Source organism: Giraffa tippelskirchi, chromosome X (assembly GCF_054371585.1).
Source record: "Giraffa tippelskirchi isolate mGirTip1 chromosome X, T2T-mGirTip1v1.2.pri, whole genome shotgun sequence".
NCBI classification, from domain to species: Eukaryota; Metazoa; Chordata; class Mammalia; order Artiodactyla; family Giraffidae; genus Giraffa; species Giraffa tippelskirchi.
In genome coordinates this window covers 32,313,383-32,333,461 of record NC_137289.1, presented here as the reverse complement: position 1 = coordinate 32,333,461, position 20,079 = coordinate 32,313,383, and the positions used below count along the sequence as shown (strand labels likewise).

General features: G+C 40.2%; 1 protein-coding gene across 1 annotated transcript in view; it reads right to left on the bottom strand.

The window, feature by feature from the left end:
- Positions 1 to 16,784, bottom strand: part of LOC145536211 (melanoma-associated antigen B18-like) — a 64,023-nt gene extending 47,239 nt beyond the window's left edge. The window contains exon 1 of the mRNA XM_081565065.1: positions 16,675 to 16,784. The gene's annotated coding sequence lies outside the window, so the exon portion shown is untranslated. The remainder of the gene's footprint in view (positions 1 to 16,674) is intronic.
- Between the last annotated feature and the right edge of the window lie 3,295 nt (positions 16,785 to 20,079).

Sequence of the window (20,079 nt, the reverse complement as noted above, 5' to 3'; positions counted from 1 at the left end):
CTGTGACTATTTCTTTCCTCATTTTAGGGAAATTTTCAACTATTATCTCCTCGAGTATTTTTTCATGGCCTTTCCTTTTATCTTCTTCTTCTGGGACTCCTATGATTCGAATGTTGGGGCGTTTCATATTGTCCCAGAGGTCCCGGAGGTTTTCCTCATTTCTTTTGATTCTTTTTTCTTTTTTCCTCTCTGCTTCGTTTATTTCCATCATTCTATCTTCTACCTCACTTATCCTATCTTCTGCCTCCGTTATTCTACTGTTGGTTCCCTCCAGAGTGTCTTTTATCTCCTTTATTTCATTATTCATTCTATATTGACTCCTTTTTATTTCTTCTAAGTCCTTGATAAACATTTCTTGCATCTTCTCAATCTTTGTCTCCAGGCTATTTATCTGTAACTCCATTTTGCTTTCAAGATTTTGGATCATTTTTATTATCATTATTCTAAATTCTTTTTCAGATAGATTCCCTATCTCCTCCTCTTTTGTTTGGCTTTGTGGGCATTTCTCATTTTCCTTTACTTGCTGAGTATTTCTCTGCCTTTTCATCTTGTTTAGATTGCTGTGTTAGGCGTGGCCCTTCTGTATTCTGGTAGTATGAAGTTCCTCTTTATTGTGGAGGTTCCTCACTGCGGTTGGGGTTGGACAGGTGGCTTGTCAAGGCTTCCTGGTTGGGGGAGCTTGTGTCGGTGTTCTGGTGGGTGGAGCTGGATTTCTGCTCTCTAGAGTGCAATGGAGTGACCAGTATTAATTTTTGAGATGTCTATGGATTTGGTGTGCCTCTGGGCAGCCTGTATATTGATGCTCAGGTCTATGTTCCTGCGTTGCTGGAGAATTTGCGTGGTATGTCTTGCTCTGGAACTTATTGGCTCTTGGGTGGAGCTTGGTTTCAGTGTATTTATGGAGGCTATTGGATAGTCTCTTATTAATTAATGTTTCCCCTGGCTTTCAGTCTTATTCTTGCAGTAGCCTCAAGACTTCTCCTTCCATACAGCCTCAATAATAAAACTTTTAGGTTAATGGTGAAAAGATTCTCCACAGTGAGGGATACCCAGAAAGGTTCACTGAGTTACATGGAGAGATGAGGTGGGGGGGGGGGTTGAGGTGACCAGGAGGGGAAGAGGGGAATTCAAATGTGGAGAGAGCAATCTAGCCAGTAAGCACTTCCCTCTGTGCTTTCCACAGTTTGGAACCCTCAGAGTGGTTCACAGAGATACATAGAGAAGGGGGAGGAAGGTAATAGAGGTGAGCATGAGTAGAAAGGGAGGAATCAAGAGGGGAGAGAGAGATCTGGGCAGTATCCTGTTCCTGAAGTGTTCTCCGGTACCCAGAACACCCTCAGAGATTCACAGAATTGGGTTGAGAAGAGAAGGAGGAGGGTGGGAGATAGAGGTTCCCTGGGGGAGAAGAAAGAGCATCAATAGGAGGAGAGAGTGATCAGGCCAGTGATCACACTCCTGAGTAAAAATGGGTCCTAAAGATTGGGTTCTTAAATGTACAAAATTGATATCAAATATGTAAAACAAAGATTAAAAATCTAGAGTAGAGGTTAGACTCTTATAAAACTTACAATATAAAAAAAAAGAAAAAAGGAAACAGTGTAAAAAGAAAAAAAAACAGTAAAACAGTAAAAAAAGAAACAGTAAAAAAAAAGTAAAACAGGAAAAAAAACATTAAAAAAAGAAAACACAAAAGGTATAAGATATATGTATGTAGTTTGCTTCAAAAATAGGGTTTTTTTTTTTTGCAAGTTAATAGTGGGTTATGAAAATGAAAGTTAAAGGTGTAATAGAGGACTTGAAGAAAAAGGAAAGAAGAGAAAAAAAATTTTTTTTAATTAAAAAAAAAAAAAAATAATAATAATAGTAAAAAATATATATATCTCGGACTTTCTCTGGAGCTGTTGTGAGCAGTGTGGGATCTGCTCAGTTTCCGATAGATCCTTATTCCTGCTTATACTTTTCAAGATCTATAGGTCCTTTTCAATGCAGACGGTATTAACTACAGGGATTTTAATCTGTTGGCCTGTCCCTTCCAAAGCGCTTCCCTCTGTTTATTTGGCTTCTGTTTGGAGATCTCTTCAGTATCTAATTTCCGCCCTGCAACAAAGCGGTGGAGGTGATCTCTTTAGGTTCGCTTGTTCAATCGTGCTGTGGGGAGGAAGGAACACTGCAAATCTGGCGTGTGTGTGGTAAGCTCGCAGTGTCTCGGCCGCACTGGGTTCGCCCCCGCTCACGGCGTGTGTGCTTTCCCCGTCTACCCTGCTCAGGCTTCAGGTTACTCGGCCGGGGAGCGGGCCCTGAGCTGCGTGCACTTCCCAGGTCTAAGCCGCTCAGGTTCAGGCTCCCGGTTACTCCACAAAGGCGCAGACTCGGTTTCGCCCGCGGCTTGTGCCGTTCCCGGTCGGAGCTGCTCAGGCGGCCAGGAGTTTGGCGAGCGCGCTCTCCCCTGTTGGGGCGGTGCGGCTTATCACCTCCCTGGTCCCCGCCTCGGTTTACGGGCGTGCCCGGCTCCGGTGTGCTTTGTGTCGGTTCTGGGGAGCTGGTCTCTGGCTGCGACCCTCCCGGCGGCTGTCGACCCTCCGGGATCTCAGGCAGTCTTTGCTTAGAAACTGGGAGCCTGTTTGCAGTTTGGTAGGGGGTGCCCTCTCTGGAGCCGAGTTTGCCCCTTTCCGGCTCTGGCGGGCCCCGCCTGCCCGCTGTGTCCGGTGGGGGATGGGGCGGTCCGCAGCCGGCTAGCTCTCCTCTGGTATCGCTCAGTCCTTTGTTCTGTGAGCGGGCCGGCAGTGCCTTAGAGTTCGGCTTTTTGCGGGATAGTTCTCTCTCTCTGGCTGTCCCACAGTTTAGGTTACTATCTCACGTTAGCTCCCTCAGATTGCCCTCGGGGCACTCGGGCCCGGTCCTTACCCTAGGCAGTGCAGCCGGCTCCTCTCCGTTCAGCCCCCACTTGCTGGTGGCGGATGATGCGAGCGTCTGGGGTTCTTTGCTGGGAGTTGCTTTAGGCACCGTAATCTGTGGATTTTATTTATTTTTTCCTCCCAGTTACGTTGCCCTCCGAGATAAGAAATCCTCCCCCACACCCGCCGGTGAGAGGGTTTCCTGGTGCTTGGAAATTCCTCCTCTTTTACGACTCCCTCCCCGGGACGGGTCTCCGTCCCTAACTCTTTTGTCTCTCTTTTTATCTTTTATAATTTCTCCTACCTCTTTTGAAGATAATGCGCTGTTTTTGTGGAAGCATGACGTCCTCAGCCAGCCTTCAGAAGTAGTTTTGTGAAGTTTGGTCAGCGTTCGGATGTTCTTTCGATAAATTTGTGGACGAGAGAGTGGTCTCCCCGTCCTATTCCTCCGCCATCTTAGCCCCGCCTCCTGGTATTCTTATACTTCATTTTCTCTTGTCAACTATAGTACATTCTGGAATTTTTCAGTTTATTTTAGTTCAATTTTGTAACTTCTCTTTAGGAGTTTTAATATGGAATATGATTTTACAATAAGTAAAATAGTAATTTGAATTTCATTATTTTTAACTGAATTCAGGACTCATCATCAGTACTTATGTATTTCAGTAATTCAGTTGGGCTGACTTTTGAATTCACCAAGTTTCTAAGGATTGTCTTTGTTGTTGGATCTTCTGAGTCCTTGCCTACTTGAAAACTTTAGAAAATATTACATATGAATGGAAAGTTGCCTAAGTATCGAGTTTCTGGGTCACAGCATTTTCCCTTCGAATTTACTTAGAATCTGCTCCTTTTTTACTGCATTGCCTTTGCAGTGCACACTGTGAGTTGCCTTCCTAGTATCCATTGCTATCTCTTCTCTGACCCTGATACTGATCATTTATCTCATCCTTCCTTTCTCTTTCCTCCTAGCCAAATGGCTGAGGGGATGTTGAGCCTATCCTGAGCTCCATATTCATCTATAATGATCGTACTGCTATTACTGGGGATTGGTTCAGAACTCAGCATGGGAATCAATTCTAAAAATTCATAAATGGAATTTACTGGAGACTCCTGGGGAAGATATTTTTCCTCCTAAGATAGAATGCCAATAAGAGCATTTTATTCTTCTGAATATCATCTTGTCTGTATATCCACTGACAGCCAGCCATTTTGCATGTAAACCAATAATCAAGCCAACATTGACAATAGCAAAGAAGATTTGAAATTATGTGGGTCTTCGATGAGATGAGTGAATTAATGAATGAGCTAACTTATCTATGGACTTTCTATCATTTTATATATATTATTTATTGTTTATAACTTGTTAAGTCATGACTCCTGTAATTTGCAGGGAAAATTATCGAAACTAATACAGCCTTGTGCTATGCTCAGTTGCTAAGTCGTGTCCAACTCTGTGTGACCCCATGGACTGTAGCCTGCCAGGCTCCTCTGTCCATGAGATTCTCCAGGCAAGAATACTGGAGTGGGTTTCCGTTTCCTTCTCCAGGGGATTGTCCTGACCCAGGAATGGAACTGGTATCTCCTGTGACTCCTGCACTGGCAGGCAGATTCTTTACCACTGAGCCACCTGGGAAGTCCTATAATACAATCTTTCTTGTCTTTTTTACCCCATGGGTTTGGCTGTCAAGGACAGTCAAAAGTGCTTGTATGTGGAGATGTGTGGGCCTGAGTATGAGGAAAATGTGTTCAGAGTTGTCTCCTCAGGGGGAGGTTAACCAGAACTGTCTGCCATCTTGAAGCTGCCCAGCAGGGAAGAAGGGGGTGTCTCAGCAAACGCTCTGGGATTCTGAGGCCCAATTTATAAAAATAACCCTCCACGTCCCTCATGGGACAGATACAGTAACTTCCCACCTTTTCCTGCTCCTAACACCTCTAGTAAGATTAGACAAGCACAGTCATTAATTATTCCAGAAATAACCAAGGCATCACTTGCCAACCTAACAGTTGAGGCTACCATTGCCCACTTGGTTTTAATTATTTTTCAAGGAAATAGTTGCATCAGTCCTGGGTGTTCATTGGAAGGACTGATGTTGAAGCTGAAACTCCAATACTTTGGCCACCTGATGCGAAGAGCTGACTCATTGGAAAAGACCCTGATGCTGGGAAAGATTGAGGGCAGGAGGAGAAGGGGACGACAGAGGATGAGATGGTTGGATGGTATCACCGACTCGATGGACATGGGTTTGGGTGGACTCCGGGAGTTGGTGATTGAGAGGGAGGCCTGGCGTGCTGCGGTTCATGGGGTCGCAAAGAGTCGGACACGACTGAGCGACTGAACTGAACTGAGCTAATCAATACAGAGCCATTCCACTGAGGGCTCAGTGGTGGGTTGAGTGAGGAAACAGTACATTGTTCTGCCCTCAGGGAGCTCTCGAGGTGATTGGGAGGAGTAGGGAGAAGGTGTTGTGTTAAGGATTAATTTAGGGAAACCACCTGAGAGTAAATCTGTCCTCTGTCCTGAGGGGCTGAGTCAGGGCAGGAGCTGGGCCTTTTAGCCTGGGTAGGAGGATGACAGGTGGGGAGCAGAGCCTGGGTTTGCAGCCAGGCACTTTACTTCTTAGCCATAACCTTGAGCAATGGCATACATCTTGCCTCTATTTCCTAATTCTATGATATTGGTCAGGAATTTGGAAACATTATACTGTGGAAGCAGTGGGAATATTGGGAAGACGAAACCATGGCCCAGGGAGGTACAACGGCTGCCTGAGGCCACTCAGTGGTCATTGGCAAGTGGGACCCTCAATGGTCCCAACCCAGGCTTGTTGGCCCCATGCCTCCCAAGGCCTTCTGTTGTTCCCTCCTTTTCCAGGTCATTTCCAGGGGCCAGATGTGCTTGATGGCTGCTCTCTTCCCACAGTCCTAGAAACAGGCCTGTCACATGCCCAACTGACTGGGGTGTCCCACGAGGCTCTTTCCTCTCCAGCTCTTTGTGCTGAACTTAGTCGCTCAGTCATGTCTGACTCTTTGCAACCCCATGGACTCTATCTAGCCCGCCAGGCTCCTCTGGCCATGGGGATTCTCCAGGCAAGAATACTGGAGTGGGTTGCCATGCCCTCCTCCAGGGGATCTTCCAAGGATCAAACCCAGGTCTCCCATATTGCAGGTGGATTCTTTACTGTCTGAGCCACCAGGAAAGCCCTCCAGCTCTTTCGTCTTGTTAAATATTCTCTGCTTTTCAGAATTCTCAGGTCAGGCCCAGGTGGTGGCTCACCCGCAAAGTAAGGAGACAGGGCAAGATGAGCTCCAGCCCTGGGGAATGGAAGGGATTCTCTTTTTATCCAGGAGCCCCGTCTGAATCCTGTGGATTTCTCATCTACAGTCTTTCTTGTCTTTGATGAAATAGACATAATTCAAGGGTGAGCCTGACATTTCCCATTGCTTTTCTGAAAGTATGCTCTCAGAATTTGTCCCTTATCCGTCAGTTGTGAACATTTTTACAGAGTATAGTTTTATTTTGAGCTCTGTTAATTATTCCTGGAACACGAAAACATGCTGATTGTTTTAAAATACAGACTTAAGTCTCCCTTTATTTCGGCATATATATCCTCTACTCTATTAGAATTTATTTATGGTCTTTTCTTCGCTATTGGGAATGTTGCATGTTTGCTCTGCATTGTCCTGTTGTTCATGTTTGCCATGTTTTCTCACTTTAGATCTGCTCTTTACGTTTTTGATGTTTATTAAGTCTGTTTTTCAAATTCCTTATACTAATCACTTTTTTGTTTCGATTTTTTTAATTCATTTATTTTTAATTGAAGAATAATTACTTTACAATATTGTGTTGCTTTCTGCCATATACTAGTCACTTTCAATGAATCCTCATATTAGTTATTACGTCTTCTATATAAGGTACATATTTATATGAGAACCATTTATGGAAAATTAAATTAAGGAATTAGTAGATCAAATGATTTTTCCAAAGGATATGTATTTGATTAGATACACAAGATTCAGAATCAAGTCTGAGCATTAATCTAACATCTTAAATAGTTAGAATATGAAAAGCAGTTAAGTGTAAGAAAGTAGATTCCAAAATCATACTGTCATAATCAAATCGTAATCTTAATATAATATGTATTTTATGATGCATGATGTAATTCATACCAAAATATACTCTAATGTAATGCTCCCCCTGGCAAACACGTACCAAATGGGAAGCTGGTAGATAAGGATATTTCTTGAATATCTGCTCCCGACAGTGGCCGATTATTGAACTATAATGACCAGCCTGGCTCGCTGTCTTCATTTCTCCCCAGCTTCTTTGACTGATTGCCTCATATTTAGCCTTACTTCTCTCTAGTCTCTACCGCTAACCTGATAACTACCATCATTTAGTGAAAACTTCAAGTATTCTGGAGTTAAATGTCCATGGCTTCAAATCCTGACTCAAATACTTTGTAGTAATGATCTTGGATAAGTCATTTGCCTCATTGAGCCTCAGTTCTCTGACCTGTTTGAGCAGATGCTATCTGCTACATATGCCCTGACTGCCAGATCATGTGCATGTCTTGCCTGTTTCAAGTGTCTAGAACTCTGGCCTGAAGGCTTTGTTGGACTAGCAGAGCATGTTTGATCTGTGAGTGAAACGGGCCAGAAGTGTTTGGTTGTTGATGTTCTTGGAAACAGACCTGAAAAAAGAGGAAATGCAAGTTGGAGGTTAAGACCTGGCTTCCTATTCCTTGGGTAAAGTGCCCATAAGGCATGTTCACAGTGAGGTGAAGTTTACTTCCCTATAATGATGACCTGCTTGTTAACATCATTTTTTAGTGGTGTCCTTCCCTATTTGACTTCTCTGCTCTCCAGGTGGTTATTGGGTGGGATCACATCCCAAATAAACTATTTACACTGGAACCCTTATTTGAAGCTCAAATTTTGGAGGAATGCAAACTGAGACACCTGTAACTAAGAATAATAGTACTAATAATTACAACGTAATTAATTGAGCATTTAAAAGTACATGAGAATGTATAGTGAGGCCTTTTTATGTGTTCTCATGAGCCAACTAAGTAGAGTCTATTATTATCCTAATGTAACACATGGTATAAGTGAATCACAGAAGGAAGGAACTTGTCAAATCACCAGACTTGCACTAAGATGAACCAGAATTCTAATTCTAGAGCCTTGCACTCTGCAGTCATTACGTTATATTTTCAACTGTCATAGTGAAAACAAATCAGGAGTCTAGGATGGAGGGCTTAGCAAAACAAGGCCTTATAAACCTTTTAATGATTTTTTTTTTTTTGCCATAAAAGGAAAGGGGAACAATTGAATTTGGGGAAGGTAGGGGCCGTGATGGGGCTGAGATTAGGATCCTATTTCTTCTGTTGGAAGATCACATGAGGGAGGCAAGAGGAGACTAGTTAGAGGCTGTTGGAATAATTATCAGAATTGTTAACTTTATACAGAAATGGCATTGGAAAGAAGTAGATGAGTTTCAGAGACATAGAGAAGATAGTATTGGTTGTACCTAATGATGTATGACAAGTAGTGGTGAGCAGAGAGAGGCCTCAGAACCTTTCAGGCCTCTGACTTGAAGTGACCAGGCACTAAAAGTTACATTTACTGATATATAGAGAACAGGGGGGAAAAACTACTTTAGGAGAGGATATAGGTTTTCTTACAAAGTTCAGGTAAATGATCAGTTACGATATGGAATAAAATGCATTAAAGTAGGGTAAATGCAGGGGTGCTGCAGATACATTTGGCATCTAACTCAATCCTGGGCCATGATCAGGAAGATCATGGAAGGAAGAGATACCTAAGCTCAGAAATGAATAATGAGGAGATGCTATCTACATCCATCCATAGCGTACGTATATCTAAACTACATTTACTATTCTCAGGACCTGGGTTTTCCTGCTATGAGGGAAGTCTTTGAATGTCCCTGCAGATACCTAGTGACCATACCTGGATGTGGTTGTTAAGATGATAGACCAGGGTAACTGGGTCATGCCCACCACAGGATAAATTTCAGTCATGGACAACCCTAGAAAGAACCACTTTTCAAAATTCACACCTCAGAAGTCATTATCATTCAATTCTTAGGCAATATGTTTATTATACTCGTGTGACCGACAGAATAGTGGTCCCCCAAAGATACCTTAATACCTGGTGCCTGTGAATCTGGTACCTTAAATGGCAAAAAAAAAAACAAAAGACTTTGAAAATGGGATTAAGAATCTTGAGGTTATCATGTGGCTCAATCTCACCAAAAGTATTCTTTTTTTTTAATTGGTTTATTTATCTATTTTTTAACTTTACAATATTGTATTTGTTTTGCCATACATTGACATGAATCCACCATGGGGGTACATGTGTTCCCCTTCCAGAACCCCCCTCCCACTTCCCTCCCCATCCCATCCCTCTGGGTCATCCCAGTGCACCAGCCCCGAGCACTCTGTATCATGCATCGAACCTGGACTGGCGATTCGTTTCACATATGATAATTTACATGCTTCAGTGGCATTCTCCCATATCATCCCGCCCTCACCCTCTCCCATAGAGTCCATAATACTGTTCTATATATCTGTGTCTCTTTTGCTGTCTCCCATACAGAGTTATCTTTACCGATTTACTAAATTCCATATATATGTGTTAGTATACTGTATTGGTGTTTTTCTTTCTGGCTTACTTCACTCTGTATAATAGGCTTCAGTTTCATCCACCTCATTAGAACTGATTCTAATGTATTTTTTTAATGGCTGAGTAATATTCCATTATGTATATGTACCACAGCTTCCTCATCCATTCGTCTGCTGATGGGCATCTAGGCTGCTTCCCTGTCCTGGCTATTATAAACAGTGCTGTGATGAACATTGGGGTACACGTAGCTCTTTCAAGTCTGGTTTCCTCAGTGTGTATGCCCAGCAGTGGGATTGCTGGGTCATATGGCAGTTCTATTTCCAGTTTTTTGAGGAATCTCCTCATTGTTCTCCATAGTGGCTGTACTAGTTTGCATTCCCACCAACAGTGTAAGAGGGTTCCTTTTTCTCCACACCCTCTCCAGCATTTATTGCTTGTAGACTTTTGGATAGCAGCCATTCTGACGGGCGTGAAATGGTACCTCATTGTGGTTTTGATTTGCATGTCTCTCATAATGAGTGATGTTGAGCATCTTTTCATGTGTTTGTTAGCCATCTGTATGTCTTTACAAAGGGAGGCAGGTGAAACAGAGTCAGACAGTTTAGTCAAAACTACACTGCAGATGAAACAGGTGAAACAGAGTCAGACAGTGTAGTCAGAAATATACTGCTGGTTTTGAAGATGGAGGAAGGGGCCACAAGTCAAGAAAGTTTTCCCCTAGAGTTTCTAGAAGGTGTGCAGGCCCACTGACACTTTGATTTTAATGCAGGAAAACTCATTTCAGACTTCTGACTTTCAAAACTGTAGAAAGTAAATCTGTGTTGTTTCATCCCACTAAATTTTTGGTGTTTGTTCCAGAAACAATAGTAAACTAATACAAGTAGTAAACTGTGTTATCTTTTATGACAGACATCAGTGTAGTTCAGTTATTTTGGAAGAAAAGTCATTCTGTCTGCATTGATGCATCCTGTCTTTGGGAGGCAATCAACCATATAATATCAACAAACTTTAATCCACATAGTTGTTTTTTTTTAATGTTTTCAATTTATTTTTTGGATGAAGGAACTAAGTCATGCTGTAATAAAATGTAATAAAGCACCCAGTGAAGGTACAAAAGAGCATCTGCCGGCCTTAGAGCTACAATGGTAGCCACTCATATTTAAATTAATTAAAACTAAATAAAATTAAAACTCCAACTTCCCAGTTGCACTAGCTACATTTCACGGGCTCGATAGCTATGTGTGGACAGTGGATACCATATTGGAAAGCACATACTACAGACTATTTCCATCCTTGTGTTGCTTTTGAACTTTGTTAAACTTGGGACTTAAAATTTCTAACAAGTTCCCTCTTGCAGAATTGATACTAAATTTTTGAAAATGACAACACATTTACACTGCTTATTTCATTTTGTGAAATTTGGAAAAGCCTAAAAAAATCAGAGTATAAATTGTAGTGACTTTTTACTTTATTTTTTTTTTTTTTTTTTTTTTTTTTTTTTATTTTTTTATTTTTTATTTTTTTTTTTTTTATAAATTTATTTATTTTACTTGGGGGCTAATTACTTTACAATATTGTAATAGTTTTTGCCATACATTGACAAGAATCAGCCATGGGTTTACATGTGTTCCCCTTCTTACTTTAGCAAAAAAAAAAAAAGATATCTAGAAAGTCAGAAGTATAACATTTAAGAGTAGAAAAGCACTTTTGAAAAATTCAAAACAGAAATGAGAAATGAAGACTCCAGTAAGAATCAAAAGCCCTGACTGGAAGCAGTCATTGTAAATTAAAAAACAAGAATAAACTCCCACAAGTGTGTGCACACACAGTCACACACACAGCTTTCCCTCCCTCCTTGGAGAAGAGGGCAGAGGATCATTAGAAAGCATACAAACAACTGTAAATTATATTGCAAAGAGAAATCATTAGTTCAGCTTGCTCTGAAAAGATAGAAAAATCTACCTGTAATTAATTAAGTGAAACCAGGATCTCAAGGTATAAAAGAATAAATGCTGACTCCTGAAATTATGCTCCCAGACTGTAAACGTGATACAGTGCTAGTATTTTTTTTTAATTGGAAGATAATTGCTTTACAATGTTGTGTTGGTTTCTGCCATTCAATGTGAATCAGCTATAAGTATACATATATCCTTTCCCTGGGTTTCCCTGGTGGCCCCGATGGTGAAGAATCCACCTGCAATGCAGGAGGCCTGGGTTTGATCTCTGGGTTGGAAAGATCCCCCAGAGAAGGAAATGGCAACCCACTCCAGTATTCTTGCCTGGAGAATCCCTCACACAGAGGAGCCTGGTCCATGGGATCACAAAGAGTAAGACACAACTGAATGACTTAACACTTTCCACTTTTCGTCCCCTCCCTCCTGAGTCTCCCTCTCATCCTTACTCCCCACCCCACCCCGCTTGGTCAACACGGAGCACCAAGCTGAGCTCCCCGTGCCGTACAGCAACGCTAGTGTTTTCACACACAGAATTGATATTGAAACTAAGTAGAGGGGACTCCCATGATAATGAAGGGGATGTGGGCAGAGCTAATTCTAGACTTACAGGTTAGGTTTTTAGTAACACAGATAGTAAACAATAGCGTGCATTTCAATAAGAGGGAAACCTTTTTACCAAAAGTTTGAGAGGACGTAAAGGAAGCATACAGAAATACTTCAGGATGTCAGCAAAAGCGTAAGATGATTACAGCATCTTAAGAAGGAAGTGGGGTTTCGTGTTTGAGAGAGAGGATACATAAAGTTGTACTGAGGCAGGGAAGGGAGAGAACTTTTGTGAGGGAAAAGATGAAGGTTTGGAATCACTAAGATGGAAATGCTAAAAAGGACACTGAAAGACATAGTGCAGAAGCAGCCTGTCACGTGTACCACATAGTTAAACTCCAAAGGTTTTCCAGAGCAACAAACAACCTAACTGCTTCCTTTGATAACCCACCTAGTTGCCCAAGGGCAGGATACCCCAACTAGTGGTGGCTGCCAGGAAACCAGCAAATGGCTCAAGAATAAGAAAACAGAATTTGCTATTTCAAAAGCTGGTAGTTTACTCTTCTTTCCTCTTTTTAGTGTTTAAATCCTGTTTCTGCCTTTCATAGATGAAATGAATGTGTGCATTATTCCTGGTTGTATGCAAGTAAAATACCAAGCTAATAATTGCATTTACATTTGAGTTGTTCTTGAAGAGGAAGACTGAGGTGAGATGGAGAGTCCAGAGGGAAGGCTTGGCTGAGCAGGCCTGGGTTAAAAGCAGAGCACACTTCAGGTCCCTAAAGGAGATCCTTATAATCCTGTTTACTCACTGAGCCTCCTAGAACAGGCCTTCACCTCTTCAATTTCTTATTAAACTCAAAATGAGCAGAGAGTTTATGTGGAAGCGGGGACTACACAACTTCATGATCCTGAAAGGATCAAGTCAGGGTTTACCTGCACATGGAAACAGCTCCCCACTGCTTTTTAAAAATAAACTTTTTGTTTTATAACAGTTTTAGATTTAATAAAAATTGCAGATTTCCCGTATACCGTACATCTAGTCTCTCCTATTACATTATATCTTAGGTGACATTAGTATTGTGTATTTGTTACAACTAATTAACCAGTGTTGATACATTATTATTAACTAAAGTCCATAATCTTTCAGATTTTCACACAATACTGTTTTTTGGTCTGTTTGGATTTTTTTGTTGCTCTTGTTGTAGGGTACCATGTTACATTTCGTCATCATGTCTTTTTAGGCTCTCCTTGGCTGTGATAGTTGATCAGACAGTCCTAATGTTTTAATCACCTCAACAGTTGGAAGATTACTGGTCAGATATTTTGTAGCATTTCACTCGATCAGGATTTGTGTGATGCATTTCTCACAATTAGACTTGAGTAATGTGTTTGGAGGAGGAAGTCCATAAAGATGCCATTTTCTTTGTATCATCATGCCTTATCACTGTTGATGTTAACCTTGATTGCACTAGTTAGTGTTTGTTATGTTTTCTGCACTGGGTAATTACTCTTTTCCTCCTCTTTCCATGAAATGCACTAAATTTTTGGAAACAACCCATTATGCCCATCCCACACCTAAGGGGTGGGTAGTTAAGTTCTATCTCCTTGGGGGAAAAATATCTACATAAGTTATTTGAAATTCTTCTTGGGCAATTTATCTACTTCCCCCATTTAATTATTAATCATTTATTTATAAATGTGTGAGCTCATGAGTGTTTCTTTTCTATTTGGCGTTATGATGTGACACCTCTTTATTTTGTTACTCAAATTTTTCCATTTTTGTCCATTGGGAGGTCTCTCAGTTGGATCCTGTATCCCTTTGACATACCCTCATAGATTCTAGCATTGCAAAATGTTCCAGGCTCATCTTGCATATTCCCTGCCACAGTCCTGGAACTAGCCATTTCCCCAAGGAGCCCCAGTTCCTTTTCTTGGAAGAAAAGGTTTAGAAACCAGGATCCCAACACTGGGAAAACTTATTGCTCCTGGAGTGTCATTGTTTAGGCCTCTCAGCTGACAAAGCAAGGGAATATACATGTGTTTTAATATATTAACCCATATATACACACATATCTAAACTTACCATGAGCTCACATTGATGTCTCCAACTCTCATTACTACATGAACCATACTAGCTTTTCTCTTTCCTCTCTGTAATTTCCCATTGCACTCTGATTGATCTATCAATTATTAAAATCTGGCTCTCACTATCTACGATTCATTTACTTAGTTGTTCAGTTCCAGTATATGTGTATAGCTGTATCAGGATGGTCAACTTTAACCCCCATGGGAAACATTGTTATCAACTAGAGTACTACACTTATGTACAGTTTCTTTTGCCTCAGTCTTACGTATTAGGCCTATTTCCAGAGGTACTTACATCACCACCTTTTGCCTTATTCTCTTCATTGTACTTTTTTCATACATTTGTAATACAGTTAGATTGTTTGTCAGTTCTGGATTCCTATGGCAGCAAGCATTGCATAACTGGAATAAATTCCACTTGCTTGTGGTTTATAACTCTTTCTGTACATTTTTGGGTTAGATTTTCTACTATTTTGTGGAAGATATTGCATCTATATTCATGAGAAATGTTGGTCTATCGTTTATTTTTAAAACATCTTTATCTAGTTGTGGTAAGGGATAATGTGGGCCTCATGGAATGAGTTAGGAAACATTCCTGCTGCTTCTGTTTCATGGAAAAGATTGTGGGAAATTGATATAATTTCTTAGAAGTTTGGTAGAATTCATCAGTAAAATCATCTGGGTCTGGTGTTTTCTATTTTAGAAGGTTATTAACTATTGATTTAGTTTTAATAGATATAGGCCTTCTCAGATAATTTTCCTTGTGTAAGATTTGTTAGTTTGTGTCTTTCAAGCTATTGGTCCATTTTAGCTATTTAATCAAATTTGTAGGCATAGAGTTGTTTGTAGTATTCTTTATTATTCTTTTAATCATCATGATATCAGTAATGATGACCTTTCTTTAATTTTTAAAATTGTTAAATGGTCACTGTACACTAATTTTAAAAGATACATACACCCCACCATTTATAGCAGCATTATTTATGACAGCCAAGACAGGGAAGCTACCTAAATTCCCTTTATCAAATGAATGGTTAAAGAAGATGTGGTATGTACACATACAGTGAGATATTACTCAGCCGTAAGAATGAAATTTTGCCATTTGCAACAACACTGATGAACCTGGAGGATATTATGCTTAATCAAATAAGTCAGAAAGAAAAATACTGTATTTTTTATGTGGAATTTTAAAAATGTGTGAATATAGCTAAAAAAAAAAAAAACCCAACAGACTTACAGATATAGAGAATAAATTAATGGTTACCAGTGTGGAGAGGTAAGGTGGGGACAAGATAGGGTTAGGGAATTAAGAGGTACAAACTGCTATGTGTGAAGTAAATAAGCTATAAGTGTATATCGTACAGCACGAGGAATATAACCAATATTTTATAATAACCTTAAATGGAAAATAATCCACAAAAATATTGAATCACTCTGTTGTATACCTAAAACAAAGATATTGTAAATCAACTGTACTTCAATTAAAATAAACATAAACACAAATATATCTGAAAATGATATGTGCTATGGATAAAATAGGTATCCCAGGTGGCTCAGCAGTAAAGAACCCTCCTGCCAATGCAGGAGATTCCGGAGACGTGGGTTTGATCCCTGGCCTGGGATCATCCCCTGGAGAAGGAAATGGCAACCCACTCCAGTATTCTTGCCTAGGAAATCCCATGGACAGAGGAGCCTGGTGGGCTGGTGGAGAGTCCATGTGGTCACAAAGAATTGGACATGACTTAGTGACTAAACAACAAATGGATAAAATAGGAGGGTGATACTTCTTAAACTTGAAAGTTACATATTAATGAGCTGGAGATCTTTTAAGAATAGATCCTAATTTTAGTAGTTCTATGTGGTGGCCACAGATTGTGCATTTTTAAGAAATCCCAAGTTATACCACCTGGCATTACTCTCCATCGAAAGGGAATCCAGAGTATTAAGAATGGACTAAGATGAAAAGATAGTACATTAAAATAATACTCTGAGAAACTGAAATAATAAACGTATTCAGTGTCGGTGAGGAAACTACAAAGGAAAGTGTAAAATTAAAACTCACAATACAAGGTACAAATTAGGATTGGCAATACACAAAATTGATGTAGAGAATAATGTATATAAATGTTCTCCTGAAAAGAGGTCAGAAAAATGAAAGATGGGAAAAAAAAGGATTGATGTGAAAATTGGAGTATAAAGCACTAATCTATAAATAATTGGAATATCTAAAGAAGAAATGCAGAGAGAAGGAACAAAGGCAATAACCTTGTTTGAAATCCTAGATTTTTTCCATTGTTCTCAGATCAAAGGGACAATGCTTACTGTCATCACCACTGCAAATGCAGCCAGTTGGAAAAAAAGAAAAGCAAGAGAAATCTACGTTGGACAGAGAACCATGCACTAGTTATCAATCCCAAAGGTGTAGACCATCATGTATCAGTTAGCAATTTTAGGGGAAATCTCTAAACACTTCTGCCCATTGCATATCGGTATCAGAGTTGCCAAGAGAAACAGCACAGTCAAGCACTGGATGGAATGACAATTTCACTTACTTAGAGAAGTGATAGCAAAATAAACTTCAGTGGTGAGCGTCAGTCCTCCACGGCCAGTGAGTTCCTCCCGGTGACCAGATACAGGACACTTCACTTGTGTGCACCTCTCTGGTGCTCCAGCGGAAGGAACCTTCTCTACTCTCTTCAGAGGACAGAGGTAACAGTGGGCTTGGTCGGGTGCCCGGTGACGCACACACTTTCAGTAGAAACAAAAGAGTGCTCGTTAAATCTGAAACAAGGAAAGATATTCCCACACACGGTGATACGGTTCACGCAGCCTGTGCCCAGTTTATCTCTTGGTAAGGAAGTGTTCCAGGCCCAAGGCCCATCCCCATGTGGCTGAGTGGAGGTAGAAAGACTGCATGCAGGAGACTGCCTTTCCCAATAGTCTGGAGAAGAGAAGACAAGAGACGTCATATGTCTTCATTATGTACTTAGAACATTTATGAGAAACAAATGTAGAATGCTTGAAAAATTAGAAAATTAAACATGGCTGCTGGTTATTAAATTGATATAAAATCATTAACTTTGATCCATAACAAAAAGATCATTTCGAAAATACCACTGTAAAGTTTAATTTTCAGTAGGAATCCATCGTTTGTTATGTTTACAATCCATTGGTGGTAATGGCTCAGTGTACTTAATACTGTTGAACTGTACACTTGAAAAATGGATAAGATAGTAAGTTTTATTTCTAATGTACTTTAACACAATAAAAAATTTAAAACATAGTGAACTATAGCATCATATATCAAGAAATAAATTTGCCAAGAAAAGTACAAGATCTATATTAAAACCTAAAATTCTACTGAAAGATTAAAAAAAAATTGAGGTAAACTGAAAAAAAATACTAAGTTCCTGTATGTGAGTCTCCATGTAGCAAATATGTGCATTCTTCTTACTTAAGATATAAATATATCAAAATTAATATTGAAATTAATAAAACCATATGATTTATTATTTTAACTTCAAATAATATAAAGTTTTTCTGGAAAAGGTGTTATTCAAGAACATGCTACAGAAATGTGAAGAATAAGATTAATAAGGCAAAAAATGATTTTATGTTTAGAGGCAGAGCAGTGAAACAGGAAATTAAGTCCAGCATAACATATATTGTTGTTCGGTCACTCAATCGTGTCCAACTGTTTACAACCCCATGGACTGCAGACACGCCAGGCTCCCCTGTCCTTCACTATCTCCCGGAGCTTGCTCAAACTCATGTCAAATGAGTGGGTGATGCCACTCAACCACCTCATCCTCTGTCTCCTCCTTCTCCTGCCCTCAATCTTCCCTAGCATTAGGGTCTTTTCCAATGAGTCGACTCTCAGCATCAGGTGGCCAAAGTATTGGAGCTTCAGCGTCAGTCCTTCCGGTAAATATGCAAGGTTGATTTCCTTTAGGAAATCATATACCTAGGACCTTTTCTCTCCAGCCTTCAAGTTTCCCTTTAAATAGGGAAATTTACCCTATGTACTTGTATTTTAACAATTCATGTTCTTAGATTTGTTCCTTTCATCTCACTTTATGTTTACAAATAATTTCATTTCTGTATTCTTTTCCTAACTTGTGCTGGATTTGCTGCATTATCATTAATTCTGTTCCTTTCCTTTGGTAATTTTATGTTACATTGGCTCTTATCATTCTACTAGTATTATTTTCCTGCCTCTTGCACTGAGTCAAATACTTGTCTATCTCTAACCAAAAGAAAATGCTGACCATGCTTCTTGACTTTACCTCCTCCTCCAGTAAGATGAAATATTTTGAGTATTTGTACTTTCTTACTGCTGCATGTTCCCACAACTGGCTCAGAATGTCTTTACTTCACTCCTTTCTTGTTCCACTTACTCCAAGGTTTTAATGAGATAGTTATGTATCAAAAGTACTGAACTAGGATTAGTCTTTTCTTTGCAGCATTTCTCTCTTGCAAGAATCATTATCCCTTAGTCTCATTAGTTAATATTCATATTTCAAAGCTTCATTCCCAATATCACAATACAATCAGATATAAAAATGGCTAGATCATACATTTTTACTCTTTGCTTCAGTTCAGTTCAGTCACTCAGTCGTGTCCGACTCTTTGCAACCCCATGAATCGCAGCACGCCAGGCCTCCCTGTCCATCACCAACTCCCGGAGTTTACCCAAACCCATGTCCATTGAGTCAGTGATGCCTTCCAACCATCTCACCCTCTGTCGTCCCCTTCTCCTCCTGCTCCCAATCCTACCCAGCATTAGGGTCTTTTCCAATGAGTCAACTCTTCACATGAGGTGGCCAAAGTATTGGAGTTTCAGCTTCAACATCATTCCTTCCAGTGAACACCCAGGACTGATCTCCTTTAGGATGGACTGATTGGATCTCCTTGCAGTCCAAGGGACTCTCAAGAGTCTTCTCCAACACCACAGTTCAAAAGCATCAATTCTGTGGTGCTCAGCTTTCTTCACCGTCCAACTCTCACATCCATACATGACCACTGGAAAAACCATAGCCTTGACTAGACAGACTTTTGTTGGCAAAGTAATGTCTCTGCTTTTAAATATGCTATCTAGGTTGGCCATAACCTTCCTTCCAAGGAGTAAGCGTCTTTTAATTTCATGGCTGCAATCACCATCTGCAGTGATTTTGGAGCCCCCCAAAATAAAGTCTGACACTGTTTCCACTGTTTCCCCATCTATTTCCCATGAAGTGATGGGACCAGATGCCATGATCTTACTTTTCTGAACGTTGAGCTTTAAGCCAACTTTTTCACTCTCCTCTTTCACTTTCATCAAGAGGCTCTTTAGTTCTTCTTCACTTTCTGCCATAAGGGTGGTGTCATCTGCATATCTGAGGTTATTGATATTTCTCCCGGCAATCTTGATTCCAGCTTGTGTTTCTTCCAGCCCAGCGTTTCTCATGATGTCCTCTGCATATAAGTTAAATAAGCAGGGTGACAATATACAGCCTTGTCGTACTCCTTTTCCTATTTGGAACCAGTCTGTTGTTCCATGTCCAGTGCTACCTGTTGCTTCGTGACCTGCATACAGGTTTCTCAAGAGACAGGTCAGATGGTCTGGTATTCCCATCTCTTTCAGAATTTTCCACAGTTTATTGTGACACTCCCTCTTTTGAAGGTTCTGTATTGATTTACTTGTTGTTTAGCTAGAATAGTCTCTCTAGTAGTTTTTTGAGATAAGGTAAATGGGTAATATGTTCCATAATTTTTGTAACTGCAAATGTCCGTTGCTCACCCTGAGAAGTGAATTTACATCAGGCTCAGTGTAATTTTTTTGAGTTGTGGTAATGTTTTTTCCTCAACATTCTGCACATACTATATTTCCCTGTCTGAAGTTTCCAGACCGCATAAGAGAATTCTGATGGATAATCTTTTCCTTTTTCCTATTCAGTAACCTGTCTTTTTTTTCTAGA